Below are 21772 nucleotides of genomic sequence, written 5' to 3'. Positions count from 1 at the left end.
TTGACTGTGCCTTTAAACAGCTTGGAAAATTCCAGAAAATGATGTCATGGCTTTATAAGCTTCTGATAGGCTAATTGACATCATTTGAGTCAATTGGAGGTGTACCTGTGGATGTATTTCAAGGCCTACCTTCAAACTCAGTGCCTCTTTGCTTGACATCATGGGAAAATCAAAAGAAATCAGCCAAGACCTCAAAATAATTTTGTAGACCTCCACAAGTCTGGTTCATCCTTCGGAGCAATTTCCAAACGCCTGATGGTACCACGTTCATCTATACAAACAATAGTACGCAAGTATAATCATACCGCTCAGGAAGGAGACGCGTTCTGTCTCTTAGAGATTAACGTACTTTGGTGCGAAAAGTGCAATTCAATCCCAGAACAACAGCAAAGGACCTTGTGAAGATAGGTATAAAAGTATCTATATCCACAGTAAAACGAGACCTATATCGACATAACCTGAAAGGCAAAGAAGCCACTGCTCCAAAACCACCATAAAAAAGCCAGACTACGGTTTGCAACTGCACATGGGGACAAAGATCATACTTTTTGGAGAAATGTCCTCTGGTCTGATGAAACAAAAATAGAACAGTTTGGCAATAATGACAATCGTTATGTTTGGTCTGGTCTGATGAAACAAAAAAGAACACCATCCCAACCGTGAAGCACAGGGGTGGCAGCATCATGCTGTGGGGGTGATTTGCTGCAGGAGGGACTGGTGCACTTCACAAAATAGATGGCATCATTAGCAAGGAAAATTATGTGGATATATTGACGCAACATCTCAAGACATCAGTCAGGAAGTTAAAGCTTCCAAATGGACAATGACCCCAAGCATACTTCCAGTTGTGGCAAAATGGCTTAAGGACAACAAAGTCAAGGTATTTGAGTGGCCATCACAAAGCCCTGACCTCGAGCCTATAGAAAATGTGTGGGCAGAACTGAAAAAGTGTGTGCGAGCAAGGAGGCCTACAAACCGGACTCAATTACACCAGCTCTGTCAGGAGGAATGGGCCAAAATTCGCCCAACGTATTGTGGGAAGCTTGTGGAAGGCTACCCAAAACGTTTGACCCAAGTTAAACAATTTAAAGGCAATGCTACCAAATACTAATTGAGTGTTTGTAAACTTCTGACCTACTGGGAATGTGATGAAAGAAATAAAAGCTTAAATAAATCATTCTCTCTACTATTATTCTGACATTTCACATTCTTAAAATAAAGTGGTGATCCTAACTGACCTAAGACAGGGAAGTTTTACTAGGATTAAATGTCAGGAATTGTGAAAAACTGAGTTTAAATGTATTTGGCTAAGGTGTATGTAAACTTCCGAATTCAACTGTATTTACTGTATTCTATACTATTCTACTGTATCTTAGTCTATGCCGCTCTGACATTGCTAGTCCAAATATTTATATATTCTTAATTCCATTCCTTACTTAGATTTGTGTGTATTGGGTATGTGTTGTGAAATTGTTAGATATTACTTGTTAGATATTACTGCACTGTCGGAGCAATAAACAAAATAATTTCATTTACACCCGCAATAACATCTGCTAAACACGTGTATGTGACCAAAACATTTTGATTTGATTTGATTTATGCAGCTGATTAGTGGGGAGACCTGTGGATGCTACAACGCCACGGCATGTGCCCCACTAGCTTCCCACCCGCTGTTCTGGTGGATGTTACGATGCTAACTATAGCTACTGGCCCTGCTTCTGATTACCTGCTGGGCCGAACCCCCTTTGATGGGCCATTACTGGCTATTACTGACCATTGCTGGCCCGCTATTGGCTTACTACTCATCACTGCTGCTAGAGCTTCACTTATGCCCTGGTCTGATGGCTACCTTGTGCTAGAGAAAACATATGTCTCCCATGCCAATAAAGCCCTTACATTTAAATTGAATTGAATTGAGAGACAAAAGTCCTCAAGGTCAGAGCTGTACCTATATATATATGTATATATATATATATATATATATATATATATATATATATATATATATATATATATATATATATATATATATATATATATATATATATATATACCTCTGTAGAAGGTATAAATTGATGAAGGTACACTACCGTTCAATAGTTTGGGTCACTTAGAAATGTCCTTGTTTTCGAAAGAAAAGCGATTTTTTTGTCCATTAAAATAACATCACATTCATCAGAAATACAGTGTAGACATTGTTAATGTTGTAAATGGCTATTGTAGCTGGAAACGGCTGATTTTTAATGGAATATCTACATAGGCGTACAGAGGCCCATTATCAGCAACCATCAGTCCTGTGTTCCAATGGCACGTTGTGTTTGCTAATCCAAGTTTATCATTTTAAAAGGCTAATTGATCATTAGAAAACCCTTTTGCAATTATGTTAGCACAGCTGAAAGCTGTTGTGCTGATTAAAGAAGCAATAAAACTGGCCTTCTTGAGGCTAGTTGAGTATCTGGAACATCAGCAATTGTGGGTTCGATTACAGGATCAAAATGGCCAGAAACAAATAACTTTCTTCTGAAACTCGTCAGTCTATTCTTGTTCTGAGAAATGAAGGCTATTCTTTAATCAGCACAACAGTTTTCAGTTGTGCTAACATAATTGCAAAAGGGTTGTCTAATTATGAATTAGCCTTTTAAAATGATAAACTTGGATTAGCAAACACAACGTGCCATTGGAACACAGGACTGTCTATTTTTGTTTCATCAGACCAGAGGACACAGAACAATGTCTACACTGTATTTCTGATCAATTCGATGTTATTTTAATTGACCAAAAAAAATGGAGGAAACAAGGAAATTTCTAAGTGAACCCAAACTTTTGAACGGTAGTGTAGGTCAATATCATTGTCAGTGTTCATATATCACAAATCAAATTACGGATCAAAGCCAGAGTATTGGAATATTATCATATCATTAGCATGCTTATTTACACCCTTTTAATAAATATTTTGACCTTCCACTGTGCTTAAGACACACACACAGCCTCTCATTAGCCTTATAGCTAACCCATTTTCCCCTCTCTTCTTGATCAACAGTCATCTATAATTAAGCCATGGCCCATTAGCTTTGTGATAAATACCAGCCAGCAACTTAAAGGGGAAATCAGCAGTTGCTACATCCATTTTTGGACTTATAAATTAATGATATGTACCGAATGATTCTTGAAGAATGTAACTTATAAATGTCTCATGAGTCAACAGTGGTAACCCATCAGAACCCAAAATATAAGCTTGTTTTACTCCAATGTTTGTAATCAAAGTGCAGGTAACAAAACAAAACATGGTTAAAAACATGATTAAAACTATAACTATTACAGACATCTGGACCAAGCTCAACCCTGATGGAGCAATGTTAGAGAGCTAGCTAGGTACTTAGCTACAGCACTCCATGGTTATACTTAATATCAGCAGCGTAGCACCTCTAACAACCTTCCTAACATTTGCACCAATTCAAATAACTCCCGAGCTTAACTGTAATCTGAACAGTACATTGTAGCCACTTGAATGAAATTCCAAGCCCGTATTCTGAAAGCATCTCAGATTAGGAGTTCTGATCTAGGATCAGTTTCGCCTTTTAGATCATAATGAATTGGATAACATAGATCAGGGTGGACTTGATCCTAATTCAGCACTCCTACTCTGAGAAGCTTTATAAATATGGGCCCTGAGCGGTATATCTCCCTGATCCTGCTCATGAAATGTGATGGTGTTGAAGTAACACTCAGCATCACCGCATTTCCTCCATTTATATAATACAGCCGATGTGTGTATAATAAGATGGGAGAGTATATGGTAAACTGGGAGAGAGTATAATAAACTGGGAGAGTGTATAATAAACTGGGAGAGTGTATAATAAGCTGGGAGAGTGTATAATAAGCTGGGAGAGTGTATAATAAGCTGGGAGAGTGTATAATAAACTGGGAGAGTGTATAATAAACTGGGAGAGTGTATACTAAGCTGGGAGAGTGTATACTAAGCTGGGAGAGTGTATAATAAGCTGGGAGAGTGTATAATAAGCTGGGAGATTGATACTTTCTGGGTGCAACTGTCACACTTGTTCACAGTGTTTCCATCAACAAGACTGTTCTCTTTCCAGCTCATTGCCTCTTCTGTTGTAATTTGCACACACACGCACACACACCCGCACACACACACACACACACACACACACACATACACTCACACACACATTCACACACAAATGCACTCTCTCTCTCTCTCTCTCCCCCTTCACCCCCTCTCTCTCAATTCAATTCAAGGGGCTTTATTGGCATGGGAAACACATGCTTACATTGCCACAGCAAGTGAAATAGACATGAAATAAACAAGGGAAATTAACAGTAAACATTACACTCACAAACATTTTAAAAGAATATGAACATTTTAAACGTTATATTATTGGCAACAATGTGCAAGTAGTTGAAGTAAACATAAATATGGGTGTTTGTTCTTCACTGGTTGCCCTTTTTTTGTGGCAACAGGTCACAAATCTTGCTGCTGTGGTGGCACACTGTGGTATTTCACTCTTTCTCTCTTTCTCTCTCTCTTTCTCTCTCTCTTTCTCTCTCTTTCTCTCTCTCTTTCTCTGCCTCTTTCTGTCTCTCTCTCTTTCTCTCTCTCATTCTGTCTCTCTCTCTCTCTCTCTCTCTCTCTTTCTCTCTCTCATTCTCTCTCTCTCTCTCTCTCTCTCTCTCTCTCTCTCTCTCTCTCTCTCTCTCTCTCTCTCTCTCTCTCTGTCTCTCTCTCTCTCTCTTTCTGTCTCTCTTTCTCAATTCAATTCAGTTTAAGGACTATGTTTACATTGCCAAAGCAAGTGAAATAGATAATAAACAAAAGTGAAATAAACTATATAAAATAAACAGTAAACATTACACTCATAGAAGTTCCAAAGGAATAGAGACATTTCAAATATCATATTATGTATATATACAGTGTTGTTACGATGTGCAAATAGTTAAAGTAAAAAAGGCAAAATAAAAAAACATAAATATGGGTTGTATTTACAATGGTGTTTGTTCTTTACTGGTTGCCCTTTTCTTGTGGCAACTGTCACAAATCTTGCTGCTGTGATGGCACACTGTGGTATTTCACCCAATAGATATGGGAGTTTATCAAACTTAGATTTGTTTTCTAATTCTTTGTGGGTCTGTGTAATCTGAGGGAAATATGTGTCTCTAATATGGTCATACATTTGGCAGGAGGTTAGGAAGTACAGCTCAGTTTCCACCTCATTTTGAGGGCAGTGTGCACATAGCCTGTCTTCTCTTGAGAGCTCTCTCTTCCTCCATTCCCCACTCCCTCTCTTTCTCTCCCTCATCCCAAACTCCATCTTTAGCTTTTTAGGTGCTGGTTTTCTTCTCTCATTTGGGTTATAGGCACTGGTGTTCCTTTGTCTTTTATGATTATGCACGTAGCGAAGGTAAGCTCTCTATGTTTGGTTGTTACCATGACAAAATGAATTTCCTCTTGAGGATTAGTAGGGTACACTCTTAGAAAAAAGGGTTCCAATAGGGTTCTTCGGCTGTCCCCATCGAGGAACTCTTTGAAGAGCCCTTCTTAGTTCCAGGTAGAACCCTTTTTGGTTCCAGGAAGAACCCTTTTTGGTTCCAGGTAGAACCCTTTTTGGTTCCAGGTAGAACCCTTTTTGGTTCTAGGTAGAACCCTTTTGGAACCCATGTGGAAAGGGCAGTCATATGAGCACACACAAACACGAGAACACACACACACACACAATAATTCAGGACCAATTTAGTCTGTGCTGACACACACACTTACTCTCTCTCTCTCACACACACACACAACGCCCCCACCCCAAACACCCTCCAACCCAAACCGCCCAAACTCCTGGCCAGCGCAATTATATTCCCCATGCTTCCCCATGCACACACAGACAATAAAACCCTGCCATCAATATCATTACCACAGAGAGAAAAAAACAACAAGTTGTGTTGAATTATGATTAATGTGGCTTCTGACAGGGTGTGTTGCCCTCTGCCGTCCTCAAATGCCAACATGCTGTTTTCTAGGTCCACCCATGCCCCCCCCCCCCCCCACCCCTGCTGCAAACTCACAATCCCCCAAACACTTGCTGTTGTCAGGGAAATGGATTGGTGGATCTGCTTGTTACGTCTTTTCTGGTACTCTGTTCTTTTTTTGTAAATTGGATTAATTACAATAATAGGAGGTTGTCTCACCCTTGCTTCCATGCCTTTTATCTCCTCCTAATTGCTCTCTCACTTTCTCACTGCCTCCCTCGCTCTTTTTCTCTCCCCCTCTCTTTCTCTCTCCAACGACTCGGTCTCTCTCTCTCTCTCTCTCTCTCTCTCTCTCTCTCTCTCTCTCTCTCTCTCTCTCTCTCTCTCTCTCTCTCTCTCTCTCTCTCTCTCTCCTTTGCTCTTTCTCTCTCTCTAGCCTTCCCTCTCCCTCTCCCTCTCCCTCTCCCTACCTCTCCTTCTCTTCCTCCCTCACTCTACCTCTCCTTCCCTTCCTCCCTGACTCTCCCTCTCCTCTCCTTCCTCCCTGCCTCTACCTCTCCTTCCCTTCCTCCCTGCCTCTACCTCTCCTCTCCTTCCTCCCTGCCTCTACCTCTCCTCTCCTTCCTACCTGCATCTACCTCTCCTCTCCTTCCTCCCTGCCTCTACCTCTCCTTCTCCTTCCTCCCTGTCTCTACCTCTCCTCTCCTTCCTCCCTGCCTCTACCTCTCCTCTCCTTCCTCCCTGTCTCTACCTCTCCTCTCCTTCCTCCCTGCCTCTACCTCTCCTCTCCTTCCTCCCTGTCTTGACCTCTCCTCTCCTTCCTCCCTGCCTCTACCTCTCCTTCTCTTCCTCCCTGCCTCTACCTCTCCTTCTCTTCCTCCCTGCCTCTACCTCTCCTTCCCTTCCTCCCTGCCTCTACCTCTCCTCTCCTTCCTCCCTGCCTCTACCTCTCCTCTCCTTCCTCCCTGTCTCTACCTCTCCTCTCCTTCCTCCCTGCCTCTACCTCTCCTCTCCTTCCTCCCTGTCTTGACCTCTCCTCTCCTTCCTCCCTGCCTCTACCTCTCCTTCTCTTCCTCCCTGCCTCTCCCTATCCTCTCCTTCCTCCCTGCCTCTACCTCTCCTTCTCTTACTCCCTGCCTCTACCTCTCCTTCCCTTCCTCCCTGCCTCTACCTCTCCTCTCCTTCCTCCCTGCCTCTACCTCTCCTTCTATTCCTCCCTGCCTCTACCTCTCCTTCTCTTCCTCCCTGCATCTACCTCTCCTTCCCTTCTTCCCTGCCTCTCCCTTTCCTTCCTCCCTGCCTCTACCTCTCCTTCTCTTCCTCCCTGCCTCTACCTCTCCCTCCCTTCTTATCTGCCTCTCCCTCTCCTCTCCTTCCTCCCTGCCTCTACCTCTCCTTCTCTTCCTCCCTGCCTCTACCTCTCATTCCCTTACCCCCTGCCTCTCCCTCTCCTCTCCTTCCTCCCTGTCTCTACCTCTCCTTCTCTTCCTCCCTGCCTCGACCTCTTTTCTCCTTCGTCCCTGTCTCTACCTCTCCTTCTCTTCCTCCCTGCCTCTCCCTCTCCTCTCCTTCCTCCCTGTCTCTACCTCTCCTTCTCTTCCTCCCTGCCTCTACCTCTCCTTCTATTCCTCCCTGCCTCGACCTCTCCTTCTCTTCCTCCCTGCCTCTCCCCCTCCTCTCCTTTCTCCCTGCCTTGACCTCTCCTCTCCTTCCTCCCTGCCTCTACCTCTCCTTCTCTTCCTCCCTGCCTCTACCTCTCCTTCTCTTCCTCCCTGCCTCTCCCTCTCCTCTCCTTCCTCCCTGCCTCTATCTCTCCTTCTCTTCCTCCCTGCCTCGACCTCTCCTTCTCTTCCTCCCTGCCTCGACCTCTTTTCTCCTTCGTCCCTGTCTCTACCTCTCCTTCTCTTCCTCCCTGCCTCGACCTCTCCTTCTCTTCCTCCCTGCCTCTCCCTCTCCTCTCCTTCCTCCCTGCCTCGACCTCTCCTCTCCTTCCTCCCTGCCTCTACCTCTCCTTCCCTTCCTTCATCCCTGCCTCTATTTCTCTTTCTCTCTGCTGTCTCTTTTTTTCTATCTCTTCCTCTCCCTCACCCTCTCTCTTATCCCTCCTCCCTGATCCTTTCCTCTCTTTTTCCTCATTCTATGTTAAAGTACATTAAAATGAATGCCGCTGTAATTTCAAATGCAATTTCATCCTATTCGGATTCTATTATTATCTCATGATTTTTGTTGTGAAGAGCTGTCCTTAAAGTACACCACTCACTATGGCTGTACCATCACCAGTATTCACTATAACAAATATAGACTGCTTCCCAAATGGCACCCAGCTATGTAGTGCATTACTTTTGACGAGGGCCCATAGGGCTCAAATAAGTGCCACAGACAATGGACATAATAAAGATGCATAACAAGATCAACAGGGAGCAGTAGTTGGCTATCTAATCAATAGTTGGCTATATACTCAATAGTTGGCTATATACTCAATAGTTGGCTATATACTCAATAGTAGGCTATATACTCAATAGTTGGCTATATACTCAATAGTTGGCTATATACTCAATAGTTGGCTATATACTCAATAGTAGGCTATATACTCAATAGTTGGCTATATACTCAATAGTAGGCTATATACTCAATAGTTGGCTATATACTCAATAGTAGGCTATATACTCAATAGTAGGCTATATACTCAATAGTTGGCTATATACTCAATAGTAGGCTATATACTCAATAGTTGGCTATATACTCAATAGTAGGCTATATACTCAATAGTAGGCTATATACTCAATAGTTGGCTATATACTCAATAGTAGGCTATATACTCAATAGTAGGCTATATACTCAATAGTTGGCTATATACTCAATAGTAGGCTATATACTCAATAGTAGGCTATATACTCAATAGTAGGCTATATACTCAATAGTAGGCTATATACTCAATAGTTGGCTATATACTCAATAGTTGGCTATATACTCAATAGTTGGCTATACACTCAATAGTTGGCTATATACTCAATAGTAGGCTATATACTCAATAGTTGGCTATATACTCAATAGTTGGCTATATACTCAATAGTAGGCTATATACTCAATAGTAGGCTATACACTCAATAGTAGGCTATACACTCAATAGTTGGCTATATACTCAATAGTAGGCTATATACTCAATAGTAGGCTATATACTCAATAGTTGGCTATATACTCAATAGTAGGCTATATACTCAATAGTTGGCTATATACTCAATAGTAGGCTATATACTCAATAGTAGGCTATACACTCAATAGTTGGCTATACACTCAATAGTTGGCTATATACTCAATAGTAGGCTATATACTCAATAGTAGGCTATATACTCAATAGTAGGCTATATACTCAATAGTAGGCTATACACTCAATAGTAGGCTATATACTCAATAGTAGGCTATATACTCAATAGTAGGCTATATACTCAATAGTAGGCTATATACTCAATAGTAGGCTATATACTCAATAGTAGGCTATATACTCAATAGTAGGCTATATACTCAATAGTAGGCTGTACACTCAATAGTAGGCTATACACTCAAACACTTGTCACGTTCAGTCCAAATAACATTTTAAATAAGTATTTGTGGTGTGTAACAAAATAGAATACACTTACTTTAAATTGCTCTGGATGAGAGACTTTGGAATGTAAATATATACTGAAATGTCAACTATAGGAAAGTACTGTATCTGTGTCTCATTGTGCCGTGTGCTGTGCTATTGTCCAGGTTCATGAAAGAAAAGACCATCATAATGGTACTTAGAGGTCCTTAGAAAGGCCAGGGAGAATGGTCAGCCAGGGAGAATGGTCAGAGAGGGGAGAATGGTCAGAGGGGAGAATGGTCAGAGGGGGAGAATGGTCAGAGAGGGAGAATGGTCAGAAGGGGGAGAATGGTCAGAGAGGGAGAATGGTCAGCCAGGGAGAATGGTCAGAGAGGGGAGAATGGTCAGAGAGGGAGAATGGTCAGAGGGGAGAATGGTCAGAGGGGGAGAATGGTCAGAGAGGGAGAATGGTCAGAAGGGGGAGAATGGTCAGAGAGGGAGAATGGTCAGAAGGGGGAGAATGGTCAGAGAGGGAGAATGGTCAGAAGGGGGAGAATGGTCAGAGAGGGAGAATGGTCAGAGGGGAGAATGGTCAGCCAGGGAGAATGGTCAGAAGGGAGATTGGTCAGAGAGGGGAGAATGGTCAGAGGGGGAGAATGGTCAGAGGGGGAGAATGATCAGAGGGGAGAATGGTCAGAGGGGAGAATGGTCAGAGACAGAACTTTCCTATGAGGGGACAAGATGTGGGGTTCATATGGGACCTGAGCAGGAAAAACTCAGAGTCCTAACTGAAGCCTATGTCTCGATCATGTCACTTCCTCATAGCAAAACTCCTGGCCCCTCTAACAAAACCACCTCATGCTGCTATCACATAGGCACTAATTTAATGGTATGACAAACTAAACCTCCCATCAAGTAAATAAATCTTCCCACTGCAGTGTGGTGAGTCGGATAGTAAATCTTCCCCCACTTTGTCCCTGTGTGTACAGTCGATCTGCATAGGTGGAAATCTACCTCAACCCGGTCTGCTAAATCTGCCCAGGGTGCATTTGTTTATTGTCTCTGCCTGAGAGAGATAGTTTGTCTGAACAGTTTTTCTCTCCTCGCTCTCTCTCACACTCGCCCTCTCTCTCTATCGCTTTCTTTCTCTCTCTCCCTATCGATCTTTCTCTCTATCTCTTTCAAACACTCTCTCTTACGCACACGCTCTCTCGCTCTATCTCTCTGTCTCCCTCCCTTCATCCCTACCTTCCTCCATCCCACCATTCATCTTTCTCGCTCTCTCTCTCCTCCCTCTTTCTAAGTAGCTAGGGGGGCGGGGGTAAATGTATGTTCTGAGGATGCAACACTCACTGATGCTTAACAGGGGAATGAGTTATAATATGCGTAGTTGCCCCCAGGCACAAAGCAACATAACTCCTCTCCTCTGGACTGGGCCACCTCATAAAGGCAGATAAGCACTCTCTACCAAAACAAGATCAATGACATAAAAAACAATGGAAAAATACTTAAATTATATTATGGGCAGAAAACTCAATTAATCTCCACTGTTCATTGAAGTTCATGCGTCATTTATAACATAATATTTTGATATAGCCAATCACTTCAATTACTATTTCACTGGTAAAGTGGACAAACTGAGAAGTAAAAGGACAACATTAATCGGTGAACCATCATATTTCTGTATTGAAGATATAATAATGAAAGAGAAGGATTGCTGTTTTGAATTTGGTCAAGTTTGTGTGGAAGATGTGGAAAAACTATTGTTATCTATCAATAATGATAAGCCACCAGGTATAGACAACCTTGATGGGAAACTATTGAGAATGGTAGCAGACTGTATTGCCACCCCTATTTGCTATATCTTTAACCAAAGCCTAAAAGAGTGTGTGTGACCACAGGCGTGGAAGGAAGCTAAAGGAAATCTACTGCCTAAAAATAGTAAAGCATCCTTTACTGGCTCCAACAGCTGACCAATCAGTTTGCTGCCTGTTCTTAGTAAACTGATGGAGAGAATTGTGTTTGACCAAATACAATGCTATTTTTCAAAGAACACGTTAACTACTGACTTTCAGCATGCATATAGAGAAGGCCCACTCAACTTGTTTTGCACTGACTCAGATGATTGGTTAAAAGAAATTGATAATAAGATGATAGTTGGAGCTGTGTTGTTAAATTTCAGTGCAGCCTTTGATTTTATTGATCATAAATTGTTCTTGAAGAAACTCACTTGATATGGCTTTGCATCACCTGCCATCACATGGTTGGAGAGTTACTTATTCAATAGAACCCAGAGAGTGTTTTTCAATGGAAGCTTCTCTAACATGATATATGTACAGTGTGGTGTCCCTCAGGGCAGTTTCCTTGGGCCTTTACTCTATATTTCTGCAAATGATTTGCCACTTATCTTACAAGAAGCTAAAATGACTATGTATACATCAGCACCTACAGCCAGTGAGCTCACGGATAATCTTAACAAGGAGTTACAGTCAGTGTCAGAATGGGTAATTAACAATATACTGGTCTTAAATACATCTAAAACCAAAAGCATTGTGTATTTGGTTGAAACATTAATTTTTATTGTATTTTATTGTGTTATTATTATTTTATATTGATCTATTTTTTAATTTTCTCATTTTTAACTGCATTGTTGGGAAAGGGCTTGTAAGTAAGAATTTCATGGTAAAGTCTGCACTTGTTGTACTCGGCGCGTGTGACAAATACCATTTGATTTGATTTGTTCAAAGCATTGTCTTAGACCCAAACCTCAACTGGAGTTGTGCATAAAGGGTGTGACGATTGAACAAGTTGAAGAAGCTAGACTCCTAGGATTAACATTGGATGGTCAGTTATCATGGTCAAGTCATAGTGACGAAGTTGTTGTGAAGATGGGGAGAGGTACTGTATGTCTGTTATAAAAAGATGTTCTACATTTTTGACACAAAGATCAACTGTACTAGTTGTTCAGGCTCTGGTCTTGTCCCATCTTGATTACTGTCTGGTAATATGGTCAAGTGCAGCAAAGAAAGACATGGCAAAGCTGCAGCTGGCTCAAAACAAAGCAGCACGCCTTGCCCATAACTGCACACACAGAACTAACATCAACAACATGCATGATAGTCTTTCATGGTTGAGGAAAAATTTACTACTTCTCTTCTAGTCTTTTTAAGAAACATTTGTGTGTTGAAAATGCCTAACCACTTGTATAATCTATTTGCGTGACACTTCAAACAGACATAACCCACCAGACACGCCACTATGGGTTTCTTCACTGTACCCAAACCAAAAACAAATTGAATGCGTTGCTCAGTTATGTATAGAGCCATGTCATCATGGAATGCTCTGCCACCAGAGGTTACTCAGGCAAAAAGTAAGTTTAGCTTAAAAAAAAAAACCAAAAAAAGATTTAAAAAACACATTGTATCACAGCGCCTCTCCTCTTTCTAAAGATCAAGTTTAACTGTACTGTATATAAGAAAATGAATATGTATATATGAATAGTGTGTAAATAGTATTTTTGTTGTCTCTTGGTGTCTTTCCTATATATATTTTCATTTAAATGTAATGTAATATCTTATGTTGTTCTTGTCTATAACTGTTCTGTACTTTGTCATGTATTTGAACGTTTTATGTGGACCCCAGGAAGAGTAGCTGCTGCATGCGCAGTAGCTAATGGGGATTCTAATAACAACACTAAACTGCCCTGGACTGGACCACCTCATAAAGGCAGAGGAGAGCTCTCTTGCTTATTATTAGTATTTATAACGGCCACGTGTTTGATGGAGTGTGGCTCCCGGCAGCAGTCTGGGTCTGCTTCCTTCCTCTGTACTTTATACCTCTGTACTTTATATTTGATTTGATTTGGTTAGATTGTTTATATTTGTACTCCACCTGCAGGTAAGGGGTGCACTGACATCTAGTGGTGGAATGTGGTATCGCAGTATGGGTGGATGAACGTCTAATTAAATTCAGTAAGCAATATGATGGTGTGAATCACCCACCGTGGTATAATTGCAATGAAAGTGCTGTGTTTACAATTGTAGCTGCTTTTCATGATCATGAATAATCATTACTTGGCAGTGTTAATTTAACACAGAGCCATGGGCATGGGCACCAGTCCTATTTACATCACTATTGATTTGTCCATTATAATGACTGAACAAATGACAGCTAGAATGCTATGTGTGTATAAGTCTTTCAGTGGCTTAAAACTCCCAGGCACTGGCCCATGTCCCACATTCTCTATTTGTACACTATTATATTTTATTTTGAAAGATTACAATACATTTGAAAATTGGGATGACTGGTGGTGAGTGTAATTTGTGTCTCTGTCTCTGTCTTTTTCTCTATGTCTCTGTCTCTCTGTCTCTATGTCTCTGTCTTTATCTCCATGTCTCTGTCTGTCTGTCTCTATGTCTCTATCTTTTTCTCTATGTCTCTGTCTCTCTGTCTCTGTGTCTCTGTCTCTGTCTCTATGTTTATGTCTCTGTCTCTCTGTCTCTCTGTCTGTCTCTCTGTCTCTCTGTCTCTCTGTCTCTGTCTCTGTCTCTGTCTCTGTGTTTATGTTTATGTTTATGTTTATGTTTATGTCTCTGTCTCTCTGTCTCTCTGTCTCTCTGTCTCTCTGTCTCTCTGTCTCTCTGTCTCTCTGTCTCTCTGTCTCTGTCTCTGTCTCTGTCTCTGTCTCTGTCTCTGTCTCTGTCTCTGTCTCTGTCTCTGTCTCTGTCTCTGTCTCCATGTCTCTGCCTCTGTTTCTCTGTTTACAGGGCCACTGGCTAACTGTGAACTTCAACACCTTCTCACGAAGCAACTGTCTTGAATGATGCATAGGTTGTTGATTCTGCTCGCCCCAAGTCTTCATTGTCACATTCCTGAGGGCAACACAATTACGCTAGAGCTTACATTAATGGTCCAATGCAGCCGTTTTAATGTCAATATCAAATCATATCTGGGTGACAATTAAGTACCTTACTGTGATTGTTTTCAATTAAAATGGTCCCAAAAAAATACACTGCTCAAAAAAAAAAATCAAACACTTAAACAACACAATGTAACTCCAAGTCAATCACACTTCTGTGACATCAAACTGTCCACTTAGGAAGCAACACTGATTGACAATACATTTCACATGCTGTTGTGCAAATGGAATAGACAACAGGTGGAAATTATAGGCAATTAGCAAGACACCCCCAATAAAGGACTGGTTTTGCAGGTGGTGACCACAGACCACTTCTCAGTTCCTATGCTTCTTGGCTGATGTTTTGGCCACTTTTGAATGCTGGCGGTGCTTTCACTCTAGTGGTAGCATGAGACAGAGTCTACAACAAACACAAGTGGCTCAGGTAGTGCAGCTCATCCAGGATGGCACATCAATGCGAGCTGTGGCAAGAAGGTTTGCTGTGTCTGTCAGCGTAGTGTCCAGAGCATGGAGGCGCTACCAGGAGACAGGCCAGTACATCAGGAGACGTGGAGGAGGCCGTAGGAGGGCAACAACCCAGCAGCAGGACTGCTACCTCCGCCTTTGTGCAAGGAGGAGCAGGAGGAGCACTGCCAGAGCCCTGCAAAATGACCTCCAGCAGGCCACAAATATGCATGTGTCTGCTCAAACGGTCAGAAACAGACTCCATGAGGGTGGTATGAGGGCCAGACGTCCACAGGTGGGGGTTGTGCTTACAGCCCAACACCGTGCAGGACGTTTGGCATTTGCCAGAGAACACCAAGATTGGCAAATTCGCCACTGGCGCCCTGTGCTCTTCACAGATGAAAGCAGGTTCACACTGAGCACGTGACAGACGTGACAGAGTCTGGAGACGCCGTGGAGAACGTTCTGCTGCCTGCAGCATCCTCCAGCATGACCGGTTTGGCGGTGGGTCAGTCATGGTGTGGGGTGGCATTTCTTTGGGGGGTCGCACAGCCCTCCATGTGCTCGCCAGAGGTAGCCTGACTGCCATTAGGTACCGAGATGAGATCCTCAAACCCCTTGTGAAACCATATGCTGGTGCGGTTGGCCCTGGGTTCCTCCTAATGCAAGACAATGCTAGACCTCATGTGGCTGGAGTGTGTCAGCAGTTCCTGCAAGAGGAAGGCATTGATGCTATGGACTGGCCCGCCCGTTCCCCAGACCTGAATCCAATTGAGCACATCTGGGACATCATGTCTCGCTCCATCCACCAACGCCACGTTGCACCACAGACTGTCCAGGAGTTGGCGGATGCTTTAGTCCAGGTCTGGGAGGAGATCCCTCAGGAGACCATCCGCCACCTCATCAGGAGCATGCCCAGGCGTTGTAGGGAGGTCATACAGGCACGTGGAGGCCACACACACTACTGAGCCTCATTTGACTTGTTTAAGGACATTACATAAAAGTTGGATCAGCCTGTAGTGTGGTTTTCCACTTTAATTTTGAGGGTGACTCCAAATCCAGACCTCCATGGGTTGATACATTTGATTTCCATTGATAATTTTTTTATGATTTTGTTGTCAGCACATTGAACTATGTAAAGAAAAAAATATTTAATAAGATTATTTCATTCATTCAGATCTAGGATGTGTTATTTTAGTGTTCCCTTTATTTTTTGGAGCAGTGTATATAACTTCCTAGCAAAGTGCAATTTCAAAAGCAAGATTTTGCTAGGACAGTCTGGGAGTGGTTTAAGTGGGAAGGGGAACTGAAAACTAGCTGTTATTGGCAGAGGTTTGGAACTCTCTTTCTTATTGGTCAATAACAAATGTATAGAATGTCACCAGGCAGGCCAAAACTCCATCCCACCAAAACAGGCTTTTCAGACAACCTTTACATTAAAAGGGCAATATCATAATTTTCACAATTTCACAGTATTATTCCAACTTCATATTGTGGAAATACTGTATATATAAAACACACAAAATCCCGTTTTTGACTGCACCTGGCCTTTAACATAAAGCACTGGTGTGGGGTAAGTCTCAGTGGGGGAAAAAAAGCACTGTTGAAAGGTGATTGGAGAGAGTCTCTGATGTCATCACACTATTGGTCTTCTTCATTTTTCATTCCTCCTTTTCGTGCACAACAGCCCCCGCTGAGGCATCTCTTCCCTGGGCCCTATTCATCTCTGAGAGGCCTTCAACATGTCCCCACCCACACAATATGTGTGTGTGTGTGTGTGCGTGTTTGTGTGTGTGAGGATGTTAACTATGCTTGTGGGGACCAGAAGTCCCCACAAGAATAATAAACGGAAGATAAAAAATTACCAACTGAGGCCATTTTGTTAGTCCCCACAAGGTCAAATGCTATTTCTAGGGGGTTTATGGTTAAGGTTAGAATTCGTTTTAGGGTTAGAATTAGGTTTAGGGTTAGGGTTAGAAGCTAGGGTTAAGTTTAAGGTTAAGGTTAAGGTTAGGTACTGAATTGTGTGTCCATACAAGACTGTGTGTGTGTGTGTGTGTGTGTGTGTGTGTGTGTGTGTGTGTGTGTGTGTGTGCGTCCCTCGACTTTTACTCCCCCCCTCCCCCCACTCTCTCTATCCCATGTGAATATAGATTCCCCAAAGAAACATGACATCCTCCCCCCACTCTCTCTATCCCATGGGAATATGGATTCCCCAAAGAAACATGACACCCAATACACATATTGTATGTTAATGCTTCTCCACCCCCACCATCTAGCCTGGCGTTATTATGAATGCCTCTTTAATATACAATCTGTTATTGTAATGTCCGGGAGAAAGAGATGGCCGGAATCCATTTACACCATTATGTCCTGGAGAAATCGATGGCTATGTTAACATGCAGCCCACTTAATGAACACACTTGCATTGATCCGATAATGCGCTGTCTTTTTCCATACAGGAGAATACACTGTATAAGGGGTGTCAAATATAATGTAAGCAGACCTGGGTTCAAATAGTATTTTAAAGATTTTGAATGTGTTTAGCATGTGTTTGATTGAGCTTGCGTGACAAAATGGAGCCAATGGAATGGTCCCAAAAGTGCAAACTCCGTCGATCTGCCACTCAGGCAGGCTCAACCAAACACTCAAATGCAGAAAGATTTGAAATAGTAGTTGAAGCCTTGTCTGAATTTAGCCACAGATGTCATGTTTTTTTACCTCCATATGGCATATACTGTATTAGAGAAATGATGATGATGATGATGATGATGATGATGATGATGATGATGATGCCAAACTGATCCAAAATATAAGAAGAAGGAAGGGACATACAGTACCAGTCAAAAGTTCCAGGGTTTTTCTTCATTTTTACTATTTTCTACATTGTAGAATAATAGTGAAGACATCAAAACTATGAAATAACACGTATGGAATCATGTAGTAACCCAAAAAGTGTTAAACAAATTCTTCAAAGTAGCCACCCTTTGCCTTGATGACAGCTGCGCACACTCTTGGTATTCTCTCAACCAGCTTCATGAGGAATGTTTTTCCAACTGTCTTGAAGCAGTTCGCACATATGCTGAACACTTCTTGGCTGCTTTACCTTCACTCTGCGGTCCGACTCATCCCAAACCATCTCAATTGGATTGTGGTCGGGTGATTGTGGAGGCCAGGTCATCTGATGCACCACTCCATCACTCTCCTTCTTGGTAAAATAGCCCTTACACAGCCTGGAGGTGTGTTTTGGGTCATTTTCCTGTTGAAAATGACCCAAAACTAAGCGCAAACCAGATGGGATGGCGTATCGCTGCAGAATACTGTTAAGTGTGCCTTGAATTCTAAATAAATCACTGACAATGTCACCAGCAAAGCATCCCCATACCATCACACCTCCTCCATGCTTTACGGTGCGAACCACACATGCGGAGATCATCCGTTCACCTACTCTGCACCTCACAAAGACACGGCGGTTGGAACAACATCTCTCAAATTTGGACTCATCAGACCAAAGGTCAGATTTCCACCTGTCTAATGTCCATTGCTTGTGCTTCTTGGCCCAAGCAAGTCTCTTCTTCTTATTGGTGTCCTTTAGTAGTGGTTTCTTTGCAGCAATTCGAGCATGAAGGCCTGATTCACGCAGTCTCCTCTGAACCATTGATGTTGAGATGTGTCTGTTACTTGAACTCTGTGAAGCATTTGGACTGCAATCTGAGGTGCAGTTAACTCTAATGAACTTATCCTCTGCAGCTGAGGTAACTCTGGGTCTTCCATTCCTGTTGCGGTCCTCATGAGAGCCAGTTTCATCATAGCGCTTGATAATTTTGCGAATGCACAATTTTCCGGATTGACTGAACTCCATGTCTTAAAGTAATGATGAACTGTTCTTTCTCTTTGCTTATTTGAGCTGTTCTTGCCATAATATGGACTTGGTCTTTTACCAAATAGGGCTATCTTCTGTATACACCCCCACCTTGTAACAACACAACTGATTGGCTCAAATGCATTAAGAAGGAAAGAAATTCCACAAATTAACTTTTAACAAGGCACACCTGTTAATTGAAATGCATTCCAGGTGACTGCCTCATGAAGCTGGTTGAGAGAATGCCAAGAGTGTGCAAAGCTGTCATCAACGCAAAGGGTGGCTATTTGAAGAATCTCAAATATAAAATGTAATTTGTTTAACACTTTTCTGGGTACTACATGATTCCATATGTGTTATTTCATAGTTTTGATGAGTAGGTGTGTCCAAGCTTTTGACTGGTACTGTATGTATAACAAACTGTTGCTAAATCACATATTGAATGAATACAGTAACCTTGTCTTTGTAGCATACTATTATACACCAACTATCATAGCATTATATTATATTATTTTTATTATTATTATTTTTATTATTATTATATTATGATTATTAATATATTATTATTATATTATATTATTATAATACTATTATTATTATCATTATTATTATTATTATTATATTTTTATTTTTATTTTTATTTTTATTAATGTCCTGTAACGTTCCTGTAACATTCATTTAACATTCATATAAAGGCTAATGGGTTTAGTAGTCCAGCTATGATGACATCATGTAGCCTGATGAGTTTGATTCGCTAAACTGAAACCACACCTGAGCTCTTCTAGACCTACTGCACCAGTGTACAAGCAACTGTCGACCAATTAAATGGCTGAACAAAAAGGTAAGAGTGCCAAATTATTTTACATTCCCTACAGGCCTACCCAATGGCCTACACTACTCATCTACCTGATTGGCTACACTGCCCATCTACCCCATTACCTACACTACCCATCATCCCCATGACCTACACTACTCATCTACCACATCGCCTACACTACCCATCTACCCCATAACCTACACTACCCATCTACCCCATGGCCTACACTACCCATCTACCCCATGGCCTACACTACCCATCTACCCCATGGCCTACATTACCCATCAACCACAAATTGCACAAAAAATGAATTTAACTAACCAGAGGAGTGTTCAGTTCACTTGAACGTTTGCTACGTTGAGGTACAGTTTGTACTGAATTACATGTTTCTCCAAAACATTGTTGTATGTTCTTGAACAGACTTTGAGATACTTTTGCTCCCGTTTGGTGGGTGTTGGAAAATGTTGGTTCAATATGTTCGTTAGACATGGTGGGATATTTTTGTGTCTGTAAAATTAATTATGCGAAAAATGGCAGTGGAAACCATCATATCAGAGTCACGCTATGATATGATACCTTTTACTACCACTATGACATGGGAAAGTATTAAGAGTTTATGGACAGATAAAATAAGTTATGATGAATTTCATGGTGATTAAGTGATGGACGGTGGTGAGCTTGATGCAAATTTCCAATATATATCAAGGATATTATTTGAATGCTGGTGACATGATGATCGATGCTTGGCAGCCAATTATCAAATAAAAATGATATTGCTCTTATCCAGTGGCGATTTTAGCATGTACATCTTGGTGTGGCAAACTCCCCCCAAAATCAGGGGATGCATGCCAACAAAGCCATTACACAACACAGCATAACACTAAACAATACATTAATTGCACTATAACGGTGACAAATGGTGCCCACAAACTGTTAGGGCCTACATAAAGCTGTCCCAACAGCAGAGTCCCAACAGCCGTCCCAACACCTTACCACTGCTACACCTGGCTATCAGTGGAGCCTTGTCTGGCAGCGAAACAGTTCATTCAGCCTAATTTACTGCCTAAAAAAAAAAAAGCTGATATGGCTGACTTGCTTAAACAAATGTGGTTTCTACTGACAATTGAGATGTACAAACTATGGCATAAGAAGTTTACGAGTGGATAAGAGGCAATGATTAAGACATTATTAGGATAGGCACATGGGCTACTAACAGCTTACTACACAACATACACTTAGTTTTACTTTCTTAGCTACAGTATACATATCTCCCTGGCATATTACATCATTTATGCAGCAGAATACAACAAGGTGGACTCACCTTGTTGTGCTGTGCTCACTTGAACAGGAAAGTGGCGCCCAGCGGTCCTTTTTGTGGGCAAATTTTGTCATCAAACTTTGTCATCAAAGTCTGGTATTCTCTGGATTTATGGTGCTTTCAAGACAACTGGGAATTCCCGACTTGGAATTCTGAGTTGGATGACCGTTCAAAAAACGTATTTTCCCAGTTGGAGCTCATTTTTTTTTCAGAGTTCCCAGTTTTCTTGAACTCACTGAAGTCTGAGATTTCCCAGATTTCCCAGTTTCCAATGTATTCATCCCTTTCTGGCCCATGGTGTTGAATGTTTATCCTTTTAAGCTTGGAAAAGAGACCCTTAAACCCAGACTTGGACCACACTCCCAGTCAACTGAATAGCAGGCTAGTGATTGCTTTGCAGAGCTTGCAGTTAGCCACTGATTCCTTCCAAACCACTCACTGTTGAATTTGCGATTTCAAACTTGTTGTGTAATGTTTATGTCCAATGGCCGATGAGCACCGATACGTTTTATCTATAATTTATCTTCATATGACAAGGATTGAAAAGGACTTGCCAGTAGACTGTTGACTTGTTTCATGATGATGACTGCTTGTCTAGCTTGCTAGCTAAGATTTTGAAAGTATGATGTTGACATGATCAGTCCAATCAAAGCTACGGTAGATATAACGTGATTTGACGTAATTTTATCTGTGGCCAATTTTTATTTTCTGTAACCTTTATTTATACAGGTTTTTCTCATTGAGATAAAATACATTTTTCAAGAGAGACCTGGTCAATCTGTGGCCAATGACCTTGAGCCTTCTTGGATGGGCACTTCTAATGTAACTCTATGGCAACACCCAAGGGTCTGGAATTTTTTAGCTCTCCC

Source organism: Coregonus lavaretus (assembly GCF_964263955.1).
Source record: "Coregonus lavaretus genome assembly, chromosome: 31".
Classification (NCBI taxonomy): domain Eukaryota; kingdom Metazoa; phylum Chordata; class Actinopteri; order Salmoniformes; family Salmonidae; genus Coregonus; species Coregonus lavaretus.
This window is presented reverse-complemented; position numbering follows the sequence as displayed.